The 20,972-nt window shown below is 43.0% G+C and overlaps 1 protein-coding gene across 1 annotated transcript in view; it reads left to right on the top strand.

Annotated features, from left to right (window-relative positions):
• Positions 1-19,820, top strand: part of 2210418O10Rik (RIKEN cDNA 2210418O10 gene) — a 35,308-nt gene extending 15,488 nt beyond the window's left edge. Inside the window, exons 5-6 of the transcript NR_130971.1 lie at positions 9,468-9,650; positions 15,190-19,820. The gene's annotated coding sequence lies outside the window, so the exon portion shown is untranslated. The remainder of the gene's footprint in view (positions 1-9,467; positions 9,651-15,189) is intronic.
• Positions 19,821-20,972: the final 1,152 nt, after the last annotated feature.

Consider the following 20,972-nt stretch of genomic DNA (forward strand, 5'->3'; position numbering starts at 1 on the left):
GATCTCTGGTGAGTGGATTTCAACATCACTTCCAAAAATACCAGAGGGTCTTTTGCTAGTGGCAACAGGGTCAAGGGACAAAGGCAGGCCCTAGTACATCCAGAATCTTGGGATTTCTGAGACCAGTTTATGCAGGAGAGTAAGTGGGCAACAGAAGCAACCAAGCTTCTTGGACAGGGTTTCTTCAGACCTTCATCCTCAGCCAGAAGACAAAACAGTAATCTCAGAATACATAAGCGAACACATATAGGAGAGAAACCCTATGAATGTAACCAATGTGGAAAAGCCTTTGCAAGAAGTGGTGACCTCCAAAAACATAAACGAACACATACAGGAGAGAAACCCTATGAATGTAAACAATGTGGTAAAGCCTTTTCAGAAAGCAGTCATCTCCGAATACATAAGCAGACACATATAGGAGAGAGACCCAATGAATGTAACTAGTGTGGTAAAGCCTTTGCAGGAAGGAGTGACCTTTAAAGAGAAAAGACCATAAAGGAAAGACATCTATGAAGGCATCTAATGTTATAAAGCCTTTGCAGAAAGCATTGATCTCCAAGTACATAAATGAACCAGAGGAACCTTTGAAATGTAACCAATGTGGTAAAGCTTTTTTGAAAACCAATAGTCTTTACACACATAAAAGCACATATAGTTGAGAGAAATGCTTTGATATTAACCAATGTGGTTAAACTTTTTCAAAAAGCAGTCATCAACAAAATCATGAAAGAACACATATAGGAGAGAGATTTTTGAATGTTAGCAATGGTGCTTTTACACCTTTTTCACAAAGCAGTGGCCTCCAAATATATAAAGGGATAAGTACAGGAGAGAAATCCCATGAATATTGGCAATGTTTTAAAGCACTTCTACAGCACAATCATCTTGAAATCCATAAAGAACATGAGATGGAGAGAAATCCTCTGAATAACACTATTTAGGGAAAGCAATTGTACAAAAGAGTCACCTCCCAAAACAAAAGTATACACACTGGATAGAAACCCTATTAATATAAGCAGTGTTGTAAACATTTTATAAGTCACAGTAGTCCCTAAGTAAATAAAAGGAGTCACAGTTGAGAGAAACCCTATGAAAGTTAACAAATGAAAAAAGCCTTGTACATTAAAATCTTCAAATACATAAAAGAAGACATAGAGGTGAGAAACCCTATGTTTGCAAGCCATGTGGTATTGCTTTCACTTATCAGTCATATTCAAAGACACTAAAGAAACATAATGTAGACAAAATGCTGAGTGTATTTAATATGGTGAAGATTTTTGAATATTTCTAGAGTCTTCACAATCAAACAATCCATACTGCAAAGAAATTTAGGAATATAATATGGTGAAGCCTTTTTTAGATTTCTTAAATCTTCATCATTATGAAAGAGAAACCCATGAATGCATTCAATATGGGGAAGCCTTTAAACATTTCTAATTCTTCATCATCATGAAAATAATCATACAAAGGAGATCAAGGGGATACAAGGCATGATTCCTTATTGTCTTGCTTGAGTTACAGTCCTGACACCTTGTGGTGATAAATATCAATGTGGAAAGTGTGAGCTGGATTAAACTCTTTCCTCCCCAACTGCTTCTTCGTCATGATGTTTATGCAGGAATAGAAACCCTGACTAAGACATATTGTTATGAGGAGTGGGGTATTCCTGTGACAACCTGAACATGTTTTGGGAGGACTGTGGAAGGACTTTTGAACTTTGGGCCAGAAGATCCATTCTGTGTTAAGAACTCTGTGGGATGTTGTGTAGGAGCTTGGAAGATAATGTTGAGAACAGTGGAGAAGATGAAGGCCTTGCTTTTGAAATTTCACAGGAAAAATTAAAGACTCTTTTGAGGTCCATTGCTATTTTGGATTGTGAAGATTCTGTGGTTCTGTGTAGCTAGGGCTGAAGAATCAGCTGTGATGAACAAGATACCAGAACTTTTAGAGTGAAAACTTTGCATTACTGGGACTATTGATGCTGGTTAGCTGGAGCTAAGAAATTAGCAGTGATTAAGAAGAAACCAGCATCATTGAGGTGGCATCATCTGGGAAGTGTTTTCTGAGAGCACAGAGGCAGTGTTCTAGAGATAGTCAAGGTTGTACCTTGTGCTGTGCCTGGACTTGGTAATGTGTTAGAGTTACCCACATGGTACTGGTTTTGAAGGCCTGAAGGGATAATGCAGAGCAGCTGATGCCCTGCCCTGTGAGAGGCCATGGAAGGCCATTGGTGAAGGTGCAAACTCAGGTGAAATTGATGTCTCAATATTGAAGAGATCATGCAGTGTTTTGGAGTTGATAGGTCCATGATTGACCAAGAACAGCAGCAACAGTAAAGTACAGGCATCTGGAGCCTAGAGGATGAGCTGTGTGCTACAAAGGACAGGGCTGGAGAAGTGACCCAAGCCCTTGGAGGAGCCCAAAAGATCGTGAGTTTGATCCCAGACATTGGACAGTTGGAGTTTAATTTTTGCTTTTGATTGTGACTGTACACTAATATTTTTCCCTCTTGAACGGAGAAATTATTTTAGTGGATTACAACAATCAAAGAAAATGCAAGGAGATCCTAACCCAAAACCCAAATCCAGCATGCAAGGAGAAGACCAAACCTACAAATTATAGATAGATGACAATGGAAAATTTCAAATCAAAGGACCAGTAAATATCTTCAACAAAATTATAGAAGAAAACTTCCCTAACCAAAGAAAGAGATGGCCATGAACATACAAAGAAACTACAGAAATCCAAATAGACTGGACCAGAAAAGAAATTCCTCCCGACACATAATAATCAGAACAACAAATGCACTAAATAAAGATAGAATATTGAAAGCAGTAAGGGAAAAAGGTCAAGTAACATATAGAGCCAGGCCTATTAGAATTACATCAGACTTCTCACCAGAGACTTTGAAAGCCAGAAGATCCTGGACAGATGTTATACAGACCCTAAGAGAACTCAAATGCCAGCCCAGGCTACTATACCCAGCAAAACTCTCCATTACCATAGATGGAGAAAACTAAGTAGTCCATGACAAAACCAAATTCACATAATACCTTTCCATGAACCCAGCCCTTCAGAGGATAATAATGGGAAAACACCAACACAAGGACAGAAACTAAGCCCTAGAAAAAGCAAGAAAGTAAGCCTTCAACAAACCTAAAGGAAGACAGCCACAAGAACAGAATCTGAACTCTAACCACAAAAATAACAGGAAGCAACAAATACTTTTCCTTATTATGTCTTAATATCAATGGCTCAATTCCCTAATAAAAAGATATAGACTAACAGACTGGCTACATAAACAGGACCCAACCTTTTGCTGCTAACAGGAAACCCATCTCAGGGAAAAAGACAGACACTACCTCAGGGTAAAAGGCTGGAAAACAATTTTCCAAGTAAATGGTCTGAATAAACAAGCTGGAGCAGCCATTCTAATATCAAATAAAATCAACTTCCAATCTAAAGTTATCAAAAAAGACAAGGAGGTGCATACATGCCCCAAAGCTGAGGACAGGTAGAGAGGATAAATAGAACCATTAAAGAGACCCTTAACAAATTGACAGCAGAGACTAGCACTAATGATTAGATAGCTCTCCTAGCCTTTGTGCTCTTCAGGGTTAGAAACACTCCTGGACAGTTTGGACTGACCCTGAAAGACTCTGAGAGTATCCCCTCACTCAGGCGTCAGGATAGTAGCAGACCCCCCAAGAACTCATGAGAGACCAAGCTTGATGCAAACCACACGAGGCTTTATTTGGGGAAAGCCAGAGCTATGGGGATTACTCCTATCCCACGCAGGGTTAGAGGAGTCGACCCTGAGGTAAAAGGGGTTTCAGTTTTTATAGGCCCTTAGGGGGGAAAGGAGAAGGGGGAAGTAGGGGATTTTCAGATCTAAACAATGTCTATTCTAAAATGATTGATTCCTCTTGAAATGGGTATGGGAGGGAAACATGGAAGAAGTCTAATGAAGGTGCAACAACTCAAGATTGGCCCCTACTGTGGTTGCTGGGGAGATTTTCTGACTCTTTCCCAGCAACCAATATAGCAAACAATACCACAGACACTTGGCAGTGAGGTACAGCAATGGGGGCACACCTTGTCAGAACATTGACAGACACACAGGTTCGAGGAGCAGCCAGAGCATTGTGCTCCTCTATTTTTCTAAATCAGTGAAGCTAGTTATACTAACAGTGAAATCTACTTTGCCAATTTCAGGGCTTCTGTGGCCTTTTACATTCTGTCAGGATCTTTCAACCCCCTATAAATCACTCTACGGGGGGTGGGGAGGGGCTCCACTTGTAGAAATAGCTTCTGTACATAGTGCTGACATGCTGCTTTCCCAGCCTTTGTTCTCTAGGCTCAAGGAGCTCAAGTGTTTTAGAATGGGAGCAAAGAAGCAGCTCCAGAAGGCCTACTCAAGAGAAGGAGACTTGCAAGCCCCACAAAAGTTCCAAGTTAGAGATTTGGTCTACATTAGACGCCACCATGCAGAAAACCTTATCTTGTACTCTTGACCACCCTACTTTCTACCCTTATGGGACCCTTTAGATTTTGCTTCTGCTTTTAATTATAGGTCCATGTGTGTTATCGCCTTTATTAGAACAAGAATTAGTGCAGTGCAGCTTTTAGTTTTAAGACAACAGTACCATGCCCTAAAGGATCAAGTGTGTCAGACAGAAGATAGTGTCTAGTTCTAAGATTAAAACTACTAACAAGTAGAAGTCGGGAATGAAAAAGTGAAACCCACCCTTTGATTTACCCCATTCTCCCCTTCCTTTCCCCAGTTCAGCCTTTCTTTTTCTAATTAAAAATCATTTTATTATTCTATGTGTTTGAGTGTTTTGCCTGCTTGTATGTGTACTGCATGCATGCCTGTTTCCCTCATAGGTCAGTAGTGGGCAGTGAATCATTTGCACTGGGGTTTTAGACAGTTCTGTGCCACTGTGTTGGCACTGAGAATTGAATCCAGGTTCTCTGCAAAAGTATTCTTTAAGCCATCTATTTAGCCTCTCTCTCTCTCTCTCTCTCTCTCTCTCTCTCTCTCTCTCTCTCTCTCTCTCTCTCTCTCTCTCTCCCTCTCTTTGTTTTTTGAGACAAGGTTTCTCTGTGTAGCCCTGGTTGTCCTGGAACTCACTCTGTAGTCAAGGCTGGCCTCTAACTCAGAAATGTGCCTGCCTCTGCCTTCCAAGTGCTGAGATTAAAGTTGTGAGCCACCACTGCCTGGCTTTCCTTAGCTTCCCAATGCCTGTTTTTTTTTTTTTCCTTTATGTTTCTAAGTTTTTAATGGTTAGACTTCCTTTAAGTTCTTTGTATATTCTATCCACTGATCTTCCAGATGAACATCTGGCAGAGATACCTCTCCTGTTTTGTGGGCCTCTCCTCTTCACTCACCTGACAGGTCACTCTACAGAAGTTCTAGCCACATGTGGTTCCCTTTGAAAGTAATTGCTTTCATCCTCTGCACCACCAGGGTCCTGTTTAGAAATCCCACTCCCATACTTCTATGTGGACGCAGATTCCTTGCTGGTTCTGGTGCAGTTTTGGAGTGTGGGGTCCTGTGTTGATGTTTTTGATCCAACTGGGATTAAGTTCTGTGCAGGACGAGAAGATGTGGCTTTATTTTCCTAAATATTGATTGTCGGCTTCAGGGGAGCATGTAGGCATGTGTATTAGTGTGGGGGTACGTGTATGTGTGTGTGTTAGTATGTGTATGGAGATGTGTGTGTTTATGTGTATCTATGAGCATATGGGCGGGAGGGCATGTGTATGTGTGTGTGGAGGGATTGCACATGCACGTGCATGTGGGGCTGTATGTTTGCATTTATGTGTGTCATCACCTGTGTGTGTACATGTGTTTGGGTTACATGTGTGCATGTGTGTATGAGCATATGGAGCAGTGCATATGTGCATGTCTGTGTGTGAGGGCATTCGGAGGGTGCATGTGTTTGTGTGAGCATGTGGCGAGTGGGGGTTTCATGAGTGTTTGTGTGCGTTTGTGTGTGGTGTTCTACATGTTTATAAGCAGGGATCAGGTATATGGTGTGCCTTTGTGTCTACATGTTTGTAAGCAGGGATCAGGTATATGGTGTGCCTTTGTGTCTACATGTTTATAATCAGGGATCAGGTATATGGTGTGCCTTTGTGTGTGAGCATGTTTATGTGGGTGTATGTGTGCCTGTGTGGCTGTGACCATGTGGCTGGAGTACAGGCATGTGTGTGTGTGTGTGTGTGTGTGTGTGTTTCAGCATGTGGTGGTACATGTGTATGTGTGGTGTGTTTGAGAGCATGTAAGTAGGGGTTCATGTGTAAAATTGTGTGTGTCTTTGTCATAGATAATGTGACTTCATGCACTTATATGTGGATCTTCTATTCCAGTGCTTCAGACTGTGTCTGGTTATGTATTAGTACCATGCTGATTTCTATTACTACAGCCTTGTCATATAATTTGATATCAGGTAAGATGATGACCCTGTAGTATCCCAGAACACAGTGGTATTTTATTCAAATATAATCACAGGTAAATTTTTATTAATAAGGTGCACTGAAATGAAGTTTATGAAAGCAAAGAAACCTTTCAAATAGTTTTATTTCACTCCTGTTGTTTTCTGGCACTACCTGTTCAACACACCCCCAAAATATTGAGCAATACCTAAAGTCCCCACAAGAGGGCAACAACAACCTTCCTGAACCATGGTTACTCGGGGAGTGTTGGAGGGGGTAATTGGAGAAGCCCCTGCCTTGTTTTTCTTTGTACAAACAGTGTCACTTTTGCCCTTGTCCTCTTTGAAGCCATTTTTCATCTTTTATAGACATTTCCTTGTAGTCTGCCCACTTAGCACCAGCTCTGATGTCCCAACACTGAGGTGGGATCCTGGCTCCATGGCAGTGACAGTTCATAGGATATCCCGGGATCTTCTCACTTGTCAACTAAGAAATTGGCTTTAGGTCAGGCGCTCATCCTGGATGATGATACAAACAATTGACTAGTGGGGCATTTGTGATTCTGTTTCCCAGGGAGATGTGAAGGAACTTCTGTTCCTCCCAGATAGAGGATGTTGAGAGATAGGAGATGGCTTCATACAAACATTACTTGGTGCATCAGTGATATTTCTTGTTGCTTTGAATAAATATCCAAAAAAAATATCTTAGAAATAGGGAAAGGAAAGTTTTATCTTGTTTTGTTGGAGTCTATCATGGTGAGAAAGGCAGGGTGGAAAGTGGGAGATAGGATGGGGAGGGCTAGGAGGCATTTGGGGATGAGTGGGAGACATGTGGGATTGGGATGCAGATGGGGAGAGGGAGGCAGGGTTGGAAGTTGAAAGTAGCCTGTCGTATTCCATCTGTGGTCCAAATAGATGAAGATGAAAGGTTTCCCTCTCACTTTCTCCTTAAGCTGGGCCACCAGTTGGAGGCATTCCATTTTGGGTGGCTCTTCATTTTTTTTGGAAGCTTCTGTCAAAACACCCAAACACACACAGAACTGTGTCTCTTGCCCAGGAAGGGAAGGAATATTTTTATTGTTCTTGTAGGAACATGGTTGACATAGTCAGCTAACTGTATCACTAACAAAGCCACCCAACATAAGTGATGCCTTGGGGAAGCTTAATCCCTGGAGTTTGCTACACTGATTGCAGGCTGCTCTGCCAGAGTTTTCTCTCCCTCAGCAATCAGTTCTTCCTTATACAACTCCATTGAGACCCCTGAGTCCCATAACCTCCTTCTGAATTAGTTTCAGATTGGAGGTAATGCCTGCTCATCAACACTGCTTTGAGCCACGCCAGGGTCAATAGAGTAGGAATCTGCAGTTTCCTCACTGGAGAAATGAAGAGTGTTGAAAGAGGCCGAGAATGAGGGAGGTTGTCCTCAAAAGAACTATCCCAGTGAGGAGATGTGTGCACATGGCATTCTTTGGACAGCACCTTTCATGCCATATATATTTAAGCTTCATTTTTAAAAATCCTCAAAACAGAAAGTAAATGCTTAAATTTTAGGATAAGCCTCTTCACGATAGTCAAAATAAAATATCCTAATAAAAGCAACTTGGGAAAGTAAAAGTGATGTTAGCTCACAGTTTCTGTGTATGGGCCATTATTGGATGATGTGATGGTATCAAGAGCCTGAGACAAGAGTTCACACATATCCAAAGTCAAGGGCAGAGTGCTCAGAGCATGTGTGCTAGTGCACAATTCACTTTCTTCATTCTTAAAGAACCTGAATCCCTGCCTAAAGGATGGAGTGACTCAGGGTGGTGAGTCTCTTCTTAGTTAACATAATTGTGACAGTATCACACAACTATAGTCAGAGGCTAACCTAATTCAGATGAGGACTCCTTGAGACTTTCCTCCCAGGTGGATCTAGGTTGTGCCAAGTTGACAATTAAAAGGATACATCATACCCTCATCTTTTTTAATGGTAGTGAATACAAACAAATGACAACAAGTGTTCTGGTCTATGGAGAAACTGGAGCCCGTGTGCATTGTTGGGGGATCATGAGAGGATACGATATCTATAGAAAATGGTATGGTGACTTCCAAAGGGCCACTAACAACTGAATTAACATGGTAGCCCACAGTTCTGCTTAAAAGAACTGAAAACCAAGTGTCATATAGCTTTCCACACCCAGGCTCATCACAACTGTATTCTCAAGACCTAGAAGTAGAAGCAGACAGAGTTCCTTTAGAGAGGTGAAGAACTAAGCAAAGCATGATCTATGCAAACAACATAATATCAGTCATGTCACTGGCCATAAAGTAGATGAACTCTTGAAGTCTCTCCATATTTTTTATTGCTGTGAAAAAACACCAAACAAAAGCAACATAAAGAAAAGTTTATTGGGAACTTACACTTTCAAGGTAAATGCAATAAGAGTTTGTGGCCATGGTTGGAGGATATTCAATCACATGGTGAACCTCAAGATTGTGAAAAAAACTTGTTCCTTGTTGTGCTGTGGCTCAGCTCTAGCATACAACTTTAATACTAAGTAAGAGCTTTCTGTAAACAGGAGTAAATAAAGTTGACCATAGGTTAATAGGCGAGCAAGTTGCCAGTTGAGAGGCTGTTGGGAGCTATTAAGACAACTCTTGATCTCTAAATTGGGCCTCTCCCCCGGAGAAAAAAAAGGGGTCAAGCGGGCCACCGACACATGGATTCCGAGAACAACCACGGGATGTTCCAGCCCTAAGTCATCACCGATGTCCTGACCACACCCTGTTACCACCAAGATCCTGCTTCCCCGTGTAGCTGCCAAAAGAAAGAATTTCTATTGCCCCCCTCCCATAAGTACTTCTCCTTTTGCTTGTATTGGCATACCCCTCCTACTGATAAGTATCTGTACTTCCCCTTTTGCTTGTGTATTTAAACCTGGGGCCTGACTAATACATTTGGGGCTTTGATGCATTCCAGAATGTTTCCGTGTCGTTATTCACACAAGGCCCCTCGTCCCTCTCTACCCACCATTTGGTTCTTAGGAGGAGGTCCCCTCGAGACCCTCAAATAACTGGACCTGCTGGACGGGTTAAGTGGCGCCCGACATGGGACACGAGGTATGACCACCCTTCAGACAACGGATTAAAGAGGTAACGCGCAGACAGAGAAACAGTGGGACAGTCCGCCAATACTTCACTCGAGTGTCGAGGACTGACGTCTGAGAGGTAAGCCTAGGCATTCAGTTGTTGTCCCATTAACCATGGGGAAGGTTCTGTCCAAAGAGGCAGTTTTTATTCAAGAGATGAAGGGTTCTCTTAAGGAGAGAGGGATAAGAGTTTAAAAAAAGGATTTAATAAAGTTTTTTTTTTTTTGTGGACGAGAGATGTCCAAGGCTGATATTAAATGGTTCTGAAATACACCCTATAACCTGGAATAAAGTAGGCAAAGAAATCAATAGTTTAATAAAACAAGAAGATGATGTCCCTGAGTCCTTTTTTAGTTATTGGGGAATCATCAGAGACCTCCTTGAGCAGGCAGAAAAGGGCGGAGAAGGCGCTCGCCTCTTAGCCCTCACTGAAGATTTTTTTAGAAAACTCCCAATCGCCATCTCGCAAAAGCGAAGCTGAGCCATCAGCGAATTATCAGTCTCGGCCATCATCGAATATCGATGCCCCGGCCTCTAAGGACTCCCTGCCTTCCCCTCTTTCTCCCCAAATTACATTAGATTCTAGAAAAGGGGCTACTGCTCAACCCTCTGTTAGACTAAAAAGAATTTACCCCGTTTTGTATAAGGAGTTGTCAGATAAACCCCTCGATCCTGCCTCAGAGGCAGAATTGGATGAGGAAGCCTTTGAATATGAACAAGATCACTATGATCCCGGGCCCGGTGCCTATCTTAACCATGGAGCCCTTCAATTACCACCCCACTCCTTATTTGCCCCCCATTTCCCCTACCGCCCATCCCATATCGCTGGCTTATCCGTCTGTTCGGCAATTACTTTGAACTAAAAATGAACTTCAGACTCAGATCACCAATCTTAAAGATGTCCTAGGGCTTCAAAAGGAGCTACAAGACTAGAGACCCAGAGTCTACAAAGAGCCCTCATGGGGAACCTTCAAGGTCCCATCTCAAAAAATCCTCAAACTGGCCGCAGAGGTCCCTCTCAAAAACATGGGAATAAAAAATTGACCTTCCCTGTCCTCACCCGAGCTCGAGCCCATCAGGCTGCTCCAGGTCATGAAGATCCCCCCACTGGCTCTTCCGATAAAGATCAGGGGGAACCAGAGAGTGATGATGAGGAGGATCAAGCAAACTCTGATTCTGATGAGGGTGGCATGTCCCCCGATGAAGGGTTGGACACCAACAGCCAACCAGTCTACAAAAGGCTAAAACCGAGACATGTAAAAGATCTTCATTCAGCAGTCAAAAATTATGGGGTTAATGCCCCGTTCACAGTATCTATATTAGAAGGTTTAGCAGGAGAAGGCTATTAGATACCCAACGAATGGAATAAAGTTGTTCAGTCTGTCCTCACTAGAGGCCAATATTTAACTTGGAAGTCAGAGTTTGTAGACAGAGGAGAAAATTTGGCTGCAAATAATAGAAAGAATCCTACTAGTAAGACAGCCTCCTGGACTGCTGATAAAATCTGCGGTAAAGGCAATTTTGCTGCAGACATAAAACAATTAGGGTTCTCCCCTGGTGTCCTTGCCCAGACAGCACAGGTGGCCCTGGGATCTTGGCACACTGTGTCTGCTGCAGGGGCGCTAACTATGCCCCTAACCAAGATTATACAAGGGCCCCAAGAGTCCTATGCACAGTTCATTGCCAGATTGCAGGAAGCAGCTGAGAGAATTTTGGGACCTGAGGAAAGTGAGGGTCTGTTAGTCCGACAACTTGCTTTTGAAAATGCCAATTCGTCATGTAGGGCTGCCCTGAGAGGTAAAACCAAGAGTTTAGATATAAATGGTATGATTAAGCTTTGTAATGAGGTAAATGTGTTTTCTCAACAAGTTTCTAAGTCTATTAACCTGGCCATTGGTGCTGGTCTACAACTAAGTAAAGGACAGAAAACTTGCTATAGATGCCACCAACCTGGACATTTTGCTAGAGAATGCCCTACTCAAGGACAGACCACCCTAGTCTCAACCATGCCTGTTACCCAACAAAAACTCTCCCCCGGTCTTTGCCATAAGTGCAAGAGAGGACATCATTGGGCACGAGATTGCCGATCTAAGACTGATATCAATGGCCATCCACTATCTGCGGTCCAGGGAAACGGCCAAAGGGCCCCCCTGCGGGGTCCGTCTCCCCTAATAACAACTGCAAACAACCCCCTAGCCCCCACGGGAGATTGTGCAGGGCCACGACAGGAAATGCAGCATTGGACCTGTGTTCCTCCACCACCAGGATTATAACTCCTGAAGAGGGAACAGTGGTCATCGAAACAGGTGAATTTGGGCCCCCTCCCCAAAAGATGTTTTTTCTCATCATCAGCCGAGTGTCCAGAATTTTACAAGGCCTAACGGTGACTACCATGGGGAGATAAAAATCTTAGTCACCACGCAGGGACCTCTTACCCTTAGGGCTGGAGAGCGCATAGCCCAAGCCCTACCACTCCCACTATTTGGCCATTTCCCTTATATGAAAGAAGAGCGAGGACCATCCACCCCAGGATCCTCAAAAGTCTACTGGGCACAGAAAATAACCGATTCACTGCCCATGCTGACTTTGTTTCTAGAGGGCAAACAGTTTCAAGGGCTCCTAGATACCGGGGCAGATGCGACAGTAATTTCCTTAACACATTGGCCTACAGCCTGGCCCTTACAGCCCACTGCCACTCATTTAAAAGGCATAGGCCAAACACAGGACACTTTACTAAGCTCCAAACTACTAACATGGTCAGACAAAGAAAACAATACTGGAACTGTTCGACCCTTTGTGGTAAAAGGCCTTCCTGTGAATCTATGGGGAAGAGACATACTCTCCCAAATGGGGATGATAATGTTTAGCCCCAAGGAGACTGTCACCAAATTGATGCTAAAAACAGGGTACCTCCCAGGGAAGGGTCTAGGGAAAGATGAACATGGAAGGATTTCTCCCATTATGCCCACACCCAAAAATGATAAAAAAGGTTTAGGGGCAGACCTTTTTTTTTAGAGACCACTGCTCCTCCTGCATTCCAGGCAGTTAAAATATCTTGGAAATCCAATGATCCTGTCTGGATTGATCAGTGGTCTATGCCTCAAGAGAAATTTCAGGCAGCCTTACAGTTTGTGCAGGAACAATTGAGACTGTCACATCTTGAGCCTTCTACCTCCCCGTGGAACACACCGATATTTGTCATAAAAAAGAAAAGTGGAGCCTGGAGGCTGTTACAAGACCTCCGAGCTGTAAATAAGACCATGATGCCGATGGGGGCACTTCAACCAGGCTTACCATCTCCTATCGCAATTCCCAGAGGTTATTCTAAAATTGTCATAGATATTAAAGGTTGTTTCTTTTCTATCCCACTTCATCCCCAAGATTGTGTCCGTTTTGCCTTTTCCATTCCCATTGTAAATCACGTGGGACCAAATCCCCACTTTTAATGGCGGGTTTTACCCCAGGGAATGGCTAATAGCCCTACCTTATGTCAGAAATATGTGGCACAGATTATTAACCCTTTAAGACAAGAATTCTCTGATGCCTATATAGTACACTATATGGATGACCTGCTCGTTGCCACAAAAGAATTATCCTCCACCCTTGTGGTTGCCCAGGCCGTAGTTAGGGCCCTCCAAAGATGGGGATTTGTAATAGCTCCTGATAAAGTTCAAGTTCAGTACCCTTTCATGTTTCTAGGCTTTCAGTTAGAACCCATTAGAGTACATTCCCAGAAATTAACCATCTGCACCTCACAGCTGAGGACCCTAAATGATTTCCAAAAGTTGCTAGGAGATATAAATTGGTTACGTCCCTATTTAAAATTAACTACTGGATATCTAAAGCCCCTTTTTGATACACTCCAGGGAGATTCAGACCCAAACTCCCCGAGAAAGTTATCTCCTGCTGCCCTAGAGGCTCTCCATAAGGTAGAGTCAGCCATTAATCAACAAACCATGGGCTATTATAACCCCCTTCAACCCCTGTCCTTAATAGTCTTTTCCACACCCTTTGCACCCACTGGCCTATTATGGCAAGATGATAATTCCCTTTTCTGGATCCATTTACCAGCCACACCTACAAAGGTTCTCCCTGTTTATCCTTCTCTTATATGTCAGGTAATTATCCTAGGAATCAAGATGGCTACCCGCCATTTTGGAAAAGCTCCTGATACTGTTATTTTTCCTTATTCATCTGAACAGCTTTCTTGGTTACAGTCACAATTTGATGAGTGGACTATATTATTATCCTCCTTTCAGGGAACCTTTGATACACATTTACCAGCCAATAGGTTGGTTCAGTTTTTGCAAACTACCCCTTTTGTCTTCCCCAAGGTTACCCAGCTGCAGCCTATATCCAAAGCCTTAACTGTGTTCATTGATGGGTCCAATAATGGAAGGGCTGCTATCATTGTCGAAGGACAACGCCAAATCATTGAGACCACCCACACCTCGGCCCAGCTGGTAGAGCTCCAAGGAGCTTTACAAGTGTTTGAATCGGTCTCATCTCCCTTTAACTTGTATTCAGATAGCCATTATGTGGTAAGAGCTTTGAGAGCTTTAGAGGTGGTCCCTAGTATTCAACCCACCACTGCCACTTTTCAGATGTTTCTTAAAATACAAATGCTCATAAGAAGTAGAGCCTACCCATTTTTTGTGGGGCATATTCGAGCCCACACGGGACTTCCCAGACCCCTGTCCCGGTGAAATGATCTTGCTGATCAGGCCACTTGGCTTACATGCCTTACTATCGAGCCTGACCCACTGTCACAGACTCAGAGAACCCATACTTTACATCATCTCAATGCACAGACACTCAGACTACGATTCAACATAACCAGGGAACAAGCCAGACAAATCGTTAAACAGTGTAAAAATTGTCTTACCCTGTTGCCAGAACCACATTTAGGAGTTAACCCATGGGGCCTTGTCCCCGGAGAACTCTGGCAAATGGATGTAACTCACATCCCATCTTTTGGGAAGCTTATGTTTGTACATGTGTCCGTTGATACCTTCAGTGGGTTTTTGTGTGCTTCCGCCCACACTGGAGAAGCTACCAAAGATGTTATATAAATCATTCATTGTATGCCTTTTCTGTCATGGGACAGCCCAAAATTATCAAAACAGACAACGGCCCTGGATATAGCAGTCTTAAGTTTAAACAGTTTTGTGCACAATTACAGATCAAGCACATGACTGGAATTCCCTATAACCCATCAGGGGCAGGGAATTGTCGAAAGGGCCCATCAGACCTTAAAGAATACCCTGACTAAGCTCGGGGCCCAAGAGACTATCTACACCCTTAAGGGAAATTCAAAACAGCTACTGTCTCATGCGCTTTTTGTGCTTAACTTTTTAACTCTAGACATAAGTGGTTGCTCAGCAGCTGACTGACTTTGGCATCCTAAGACCAGTTTAGGGTATGCTCAAGCACTGTGGGAAGATCCCCTCACAGGGATTTGGAATGGGCCAGACCCCATCATCATCTGGGCAAAAGGCTCAGCCTGCATCTATAATTCCAAGGAAGGGCGAGCCAGATGGCTCCCTGAAAGACTAATTAAGCCATTTAATACAACCCAGGGTGGCGCCTGAGAAGATGTTTCATGTTTTCTCTTGTAGGATCACCATGGACAGATCTCTCACAACATTGATGATGCTGGTCATGACGGCGACAGCCAGGCAAGCCCAGACCTATCAGGTTTTTAACTATACCTGGATTATTCAAAATCAGGCTGGAGACAGAGTTAACTCCAGCTCCAAGATTGGTGCCAAGCCCCATTGGCCCGAGTTAGAAGTAGACATCTGTGTCCTCGCATTGGGTGCAGATGCCGCCTGGGGCACCCCTGATTATTATATGCCTCAATTAACAGCAGTTAACACAGGTGATAAAAAGACTGATCCAGGTTGCAGCAGTGATATACGTCGTACTGCCCTGGCCTTACACACTGGAGGTATATATGTCTGTCCAGGAACTCATCGAGATAGATCTCTAAATTATAAATGTGGCTATGAAAATGATTTTTACTGCGCCTCGTGGGGCTGTGAAACCACTGGAGATACCTATTGGACTCCATCCTCCTCTTGGGATTATATCACAGTTAAACGACTTCACCCCAACTCCAAAGTCACCTCCCCTAGAAAACAACCTCTTAATAGCTATTTTTCCCCCAATTCTTCGAGACAAGGGTGGTGCAACCCATTACAAATTGGCTTTACAACAGCCGCAAGGACTGCTGACTGGACCAAGAGAGAATTCTCTTGGGGGTTGCGCATATATAAAGAGGGCACAGATTGGGGATTGACATTCAAGATTCAACTACAAAAAGAAATCCCCAACAAACATAAAGCATCTATAGGACCTAACCCCCAATTACATCACCCTAATTCCCCAAACAATCCCCGACTTCCAGGTACCAGCCCTCCTTTTCCTGCCCTAGGGCATACTACAACCCTATTTCAGCCCACTATCCCTGCGGGGGGGGCCCCCCTTCTTCCACTGATTTATTGTGGTCTATATTGAATGCTTCTGCTTTAGCCTTGTTAGATAAAACACAAAGAGATAATACGTCAGAATTTGAAGATTGTTGGATGTGCTTTTCTGCTTCCCCATCCTTTTATGAGGGCATAGCCTTATTTGGAAATTTTACCCTGCTTTCAGATGCTAGGCAGCTTCCCTTTGAGTCAGTTCAGCTTACCCTGACAAAACTCTCTGGGAAAGGAGGTTGTGTGTTGGGCCCAGACATGCTTCCGCTGTGGCCCTTGCTAGAAATTTGCAATAACATGTTTAGAGGAAATAAAAATAGGTATTCTTATCTTCTTGCCCCAAATGATACCTTTTTTGGCATGTTCCACAGGCCTTACATGGTACATTATTATACAAGATTTTATAAATAATAGAGATTATTGTGTCTTGGTTCAGCTTTTTCCAAATTTTAGTATTCATAAGACAGATGACTTATTAACGTTTTGGGACCAAGGGGCCTCCTTGCTATCCCACCACAAAAGAGAGCCTATCTCGGCGGTGAGCCTTGCGGTCCTTCTTGGCCTGGGTGCTGCTGGGACCGTGACCGGAATCGCAGCCCTTGTGTCATCTCAACAGAATGCGTGCAATTACCATCTGCTCAATGAGGCTATTAACCAAGATATAGAAAATATAAAAAAGGGCCTAGGTGATCTTACTGATTCCTTGGTCTCCCTTTCAGAAGTTGCCCTTCAAAATAGAAGGGGATTAGATTTGCTCTTTCTACAACAAGGAGGCTTATGCGCTGCACTTAAAGAAGAATGCTGTGTATATGTTGATAAAACTGGATTAGTTAAAGATAGCATTGCCAAGGTTACTGCCAGTTTAGAAAAAAGAAAAAGAGAGAGAGAACAACAAGAGTCATGGTATCAAAATTTGTTTTCAACCTCCCCCTGGCTTTCGACCTTGTTGTTCTCCCTTTTGGGGCCCCTATTGGGACTCCTATTATTGATTTCCTTTGGTCCTTGGGCATTTCAAAAATTGACCCGATTTGTTAAATCTCAAATTGATTCATCTCTTTCAAGTGCATTTGTTTCAGTTCATTACCATCGGCTGGACATTGGTGATAACAAGCAGGTTACTAGAGAAGAGGCAGACGTGGATGCCGCTTCATCACCCTCATCTCGGGGAGAGAGACTCAATTTCCATAAAATGCTTAAGTAAGATCATTCCCCTTCCCCTAAATTCGGCCATCAGTCTCATGCCACGAATCATTTATAGATTGCCATAGTCTGTGCTTCCGACATGGTAATATACATTCTCGCCACATTGGAAACTAAACAGTCATCCCAGGCTAGACACATCAAAAAAATGGAACTTGAAGTCGTATGTATGAAGGTTGAGTGCCCTAGGGTCCTTCTCCCAGGAAAAACGGCATGGGAGCAGGTCAGGGTTACTCTGGGTAGAAATCTGTGGGCCTAAGAGTCAATCCTGTACATGACCTCTAACATTGCACACTGGGTATCAGACCTCTACCTCTACCCACAGAGCTTGCTTCATTCCTAAATCCCTTGGCTGGTCCAAGTTATACCCAACAGACTGGGAACATTAATTCAAGCCTCATAGATGACTTTTCCTTGTGTCCTTCATGGTTTTAGAAATTCACCGGGTGAGCAAACAGAAGTTTAGGTGATCGTTAAAAACATGGCTACAAATTTATTATACAATATGCCTTCATAAAAATATTAAAATGGGGGAGATGTTGGGAGCTATTAAGACAACTCTTGATCTCTAAATTCGGCCTCTCCTACCGAGAAGAAAAAAGGGGTCAAGCGGGCCACCGACACATGGATTCCGAGAACCACCACGGGATGTACCAGCCCTAAGTCATCTCCGATGCCCTGACCCCACCCTGATACCACCAAGTTCCTGCTTCCCCGTGTAGCTGCCAAAAGAAAGAATTTCTATTGCCCCCCCTCCCATAAGTACTTCTCCTTTTGCTTGTATTGCCATACCCCTCCCACTGATAAGTATCTGTACTTCCCCTTTTGCTTGTGCATTTAAACCTGGGGCCTGACTAATACATTTGGGGCTTTGATGCATTCCAGAACATTTCCATGCCGTTATTCGCACAAGGCCCTCGTCCCTCTCTAACCCCCATTTGGTTCTTAGGAGGAGGTCCCCTCGAGACCCTCAAATAACTGGACCTGCTAGATGGGTCAAGAGGCAATGAACACTGGATGTGGAAATGAAGGCCATTAGTTGAAGAGTATTTAGAACAGCTAGTAGGAGGGGAAAGGGCCCTTCCCTCTGGAAAGTCAATTGAGGAAGTTAAGCTGGGTTCTTTCTCTGCCTCTGGTCTTGAAGGCATTCACAACTTCATCAGCCTCCTCAGTCTTCATTGGTAAAACTGAATGTCTGGGAAGTTGTTGTTGTTGTTGTTTTTAACAAAACAAAACCAAAGAATCATAATGGCAGAAAATGTGGCAATCAGTAGGTTGCATGGAGTTGCCTTAGTAGGTAGACATTACATCCTGATCTAGTATCAGAGTAGAAAAGAAGGACAAGGTAGAAAAAAAACACTCAGATTGGCTGGGTTTAGGAAATCCTCAAAGTCTGCCTGCCACCACTGACATACCTCCTCTAACAGGGCCACATCCCCAATCCTTCCTAAATTTCCCACCATCTAGGGACCAAGTATTCAAACATATAAGTGTATTGCAAGGATTCTCATTCAAAACCCCATGAGGTCCTTATGCTAAGTGAAATGAGCCAGCCACTAAATGAACAACAAACAGTTCTTGATCCTTAGAGCTAGCAAATATACAGATTTGGAGTCAAGAATAGGAGACAAAAAATTGGGTGAGTAATGAAAATTTAATGTTTCCATAAACACAAAGGATGAGTTTGAAATATCAATGATGCTCTGTAGATGGCCTGTGGGGTTTGTACATCATTTTCTTAACACTACTGAACTGGGTACTTGAATGTGGTAAGATGGTAAAACATAGATAGCCTCTAAATCACAAATAGAATCATGCTGATTGAGGAGACCAGACTTTGCTCCACACAGAGAGGGCACACAGCCCCGAAGCGCACACAGCTTTGGGTGAGTCCCTGGACCTGTCTCTTTGAGAAAGATGTGTAGAATGATGTTTTGCCCATGGAGATGCAAGTGGACCAGGCTGTAAATAGCTCAGATGGCAAAGAACATACTTTGTGTGATGGTTTGAAAATGCTCATCCAGGGTGTAGAATTATTAGAAAGTATGGCCCTGTTGAAGTACAGGTTGCCTTATTGGAATAGTTGTATCACTATAGGTATGGGCAGTAAGATCACCATCCTCGCTGCCTGGAAGCCAGTATTCCACTATCAGCATGCAGATGAAGATGTAGAACTCTCATCTCCTCTGGTACCATACCAGCCTGGATGCTGCCACGTTCCTCTTTTGAAGATAATGGACTCAAACTCTGAATCTTTAAGTCAACTCCAATTCATTGATGTCCTTTATAAGATTTTCCTTGATCATGGTGTCCATTTGCAACAGTAAAATCATAAGATACATTGTAAGCATGAAGACTTGAGTTGACCCCAAGCATCACTTAGAAGAGTGTGACCCCAGACAAATATCTCAGTCTGCAAGTTGGTTTAGGTCAACTTGTTTCTAGATAAACTACTGGTTGAATAACTGGTTGAATAATTGTGAATTAGAAGCTGTGAGAAATAAATATTCTGCTTGTCAATAAATGATATTAGAGAATTCAACAATATATAAAGAGGTGCACCATTTCTCTGCTTCCCCTGTGTCCTGATTGCTGCAACCCTACTGAGGGACCCCAACACATTAGATTATGAAAGAGGTGAGGAGGTAGGGGGCATCTCCAGAAGGAATAAGAGACCTGGGGTAACAGACACACCCAAGAATCAATCTGAGTGATCATATCTGTGACTCACTTCATTGGGGATATATAATCTGAAGTGGCCACCTATATCCAGACAGGCACCCCAGTGGAATGGCAGAGACACCACCCTACCAACTAAACTTTCAACACACAATTTATCCTCTGTACAGGAAATCCAGGCACAAGGATTGGACAGAACCTGGGGAAATGGCAAACCAGTTAATGGCTGAGTTTGAGACTCATCCAATGGGCAAGTACCAATCTCTAACATTATTAATGATACTCTTGTGCTTTGAGACAGAAGCATAATGCCCACTTAGAGGCTCTACCTAGCAGCTGACTCAGACAGATGCAGAAACTCACATCTAAATACTAGATGGAGCTTGAGTACTCTTATGCAAAAATAGGCAAAAGAATTGTGTTCTCCATAATGCATAGGAACTCCACAGAAAAACCAATAGTATCAACTACCTTAACCCCTGGTGCTTCCAGAGTCTGAACTAGCATCCAAAGAAAATACACATGCTGGACCTAATTCTCTCTGCTCATATATGCCAAACTTGCAGCTTGGTCTTTATGTGGGTACGGAACAACTGGAACAGCGGTTATCCCAAAAGCTGTTGCCTTTATTTGGCATATATTGTACTAGCTGGGTTGCCTTGTCTAGCCTTACTGCGAAAGGAAATGAATAGCCTGGCAGAGAGTAGAATTGTCAGGGTGGAGAAGGGATACTCACAAACATGTGTAGCATAGATGTAGCTTGGAGCCTGTTATTTAGGAAGGTTCTCCAACAACAGGAACAGAGACAGTCCATGAGTCTCTTGCTTGCTTGTAGAATCTGTTCTCCTAACTCTGCAGCTTATTCTTATGAAAACGGCAATAGCAAAAACAAACAAACAAACCAAAAAAAAAAAAAAAAAAAAAAAAAAAAACCAAAACGCAAAAAAACATCCTGTTTTACTATCTGGAAAGAAGTCAATATTTTTCTAGCCTAGCATAATATTTCAGCTAATTTTATTTGCACATCTATGAAATGGTAC

Source organism: Mus musculus, chromosome 2 (genome assembly GCF_000001635.26).
Source record: "Mus musculus strain C57BL/6J chromosome 2, GRCm38.p6 C57BL/6J".
Classification (NCBI taxonomy): domain Eukaryota; kingdom Metazoa; phylum Chordata; class Mammalia; order Rodentia; family Muridae; genus Mus; species Mus musculus.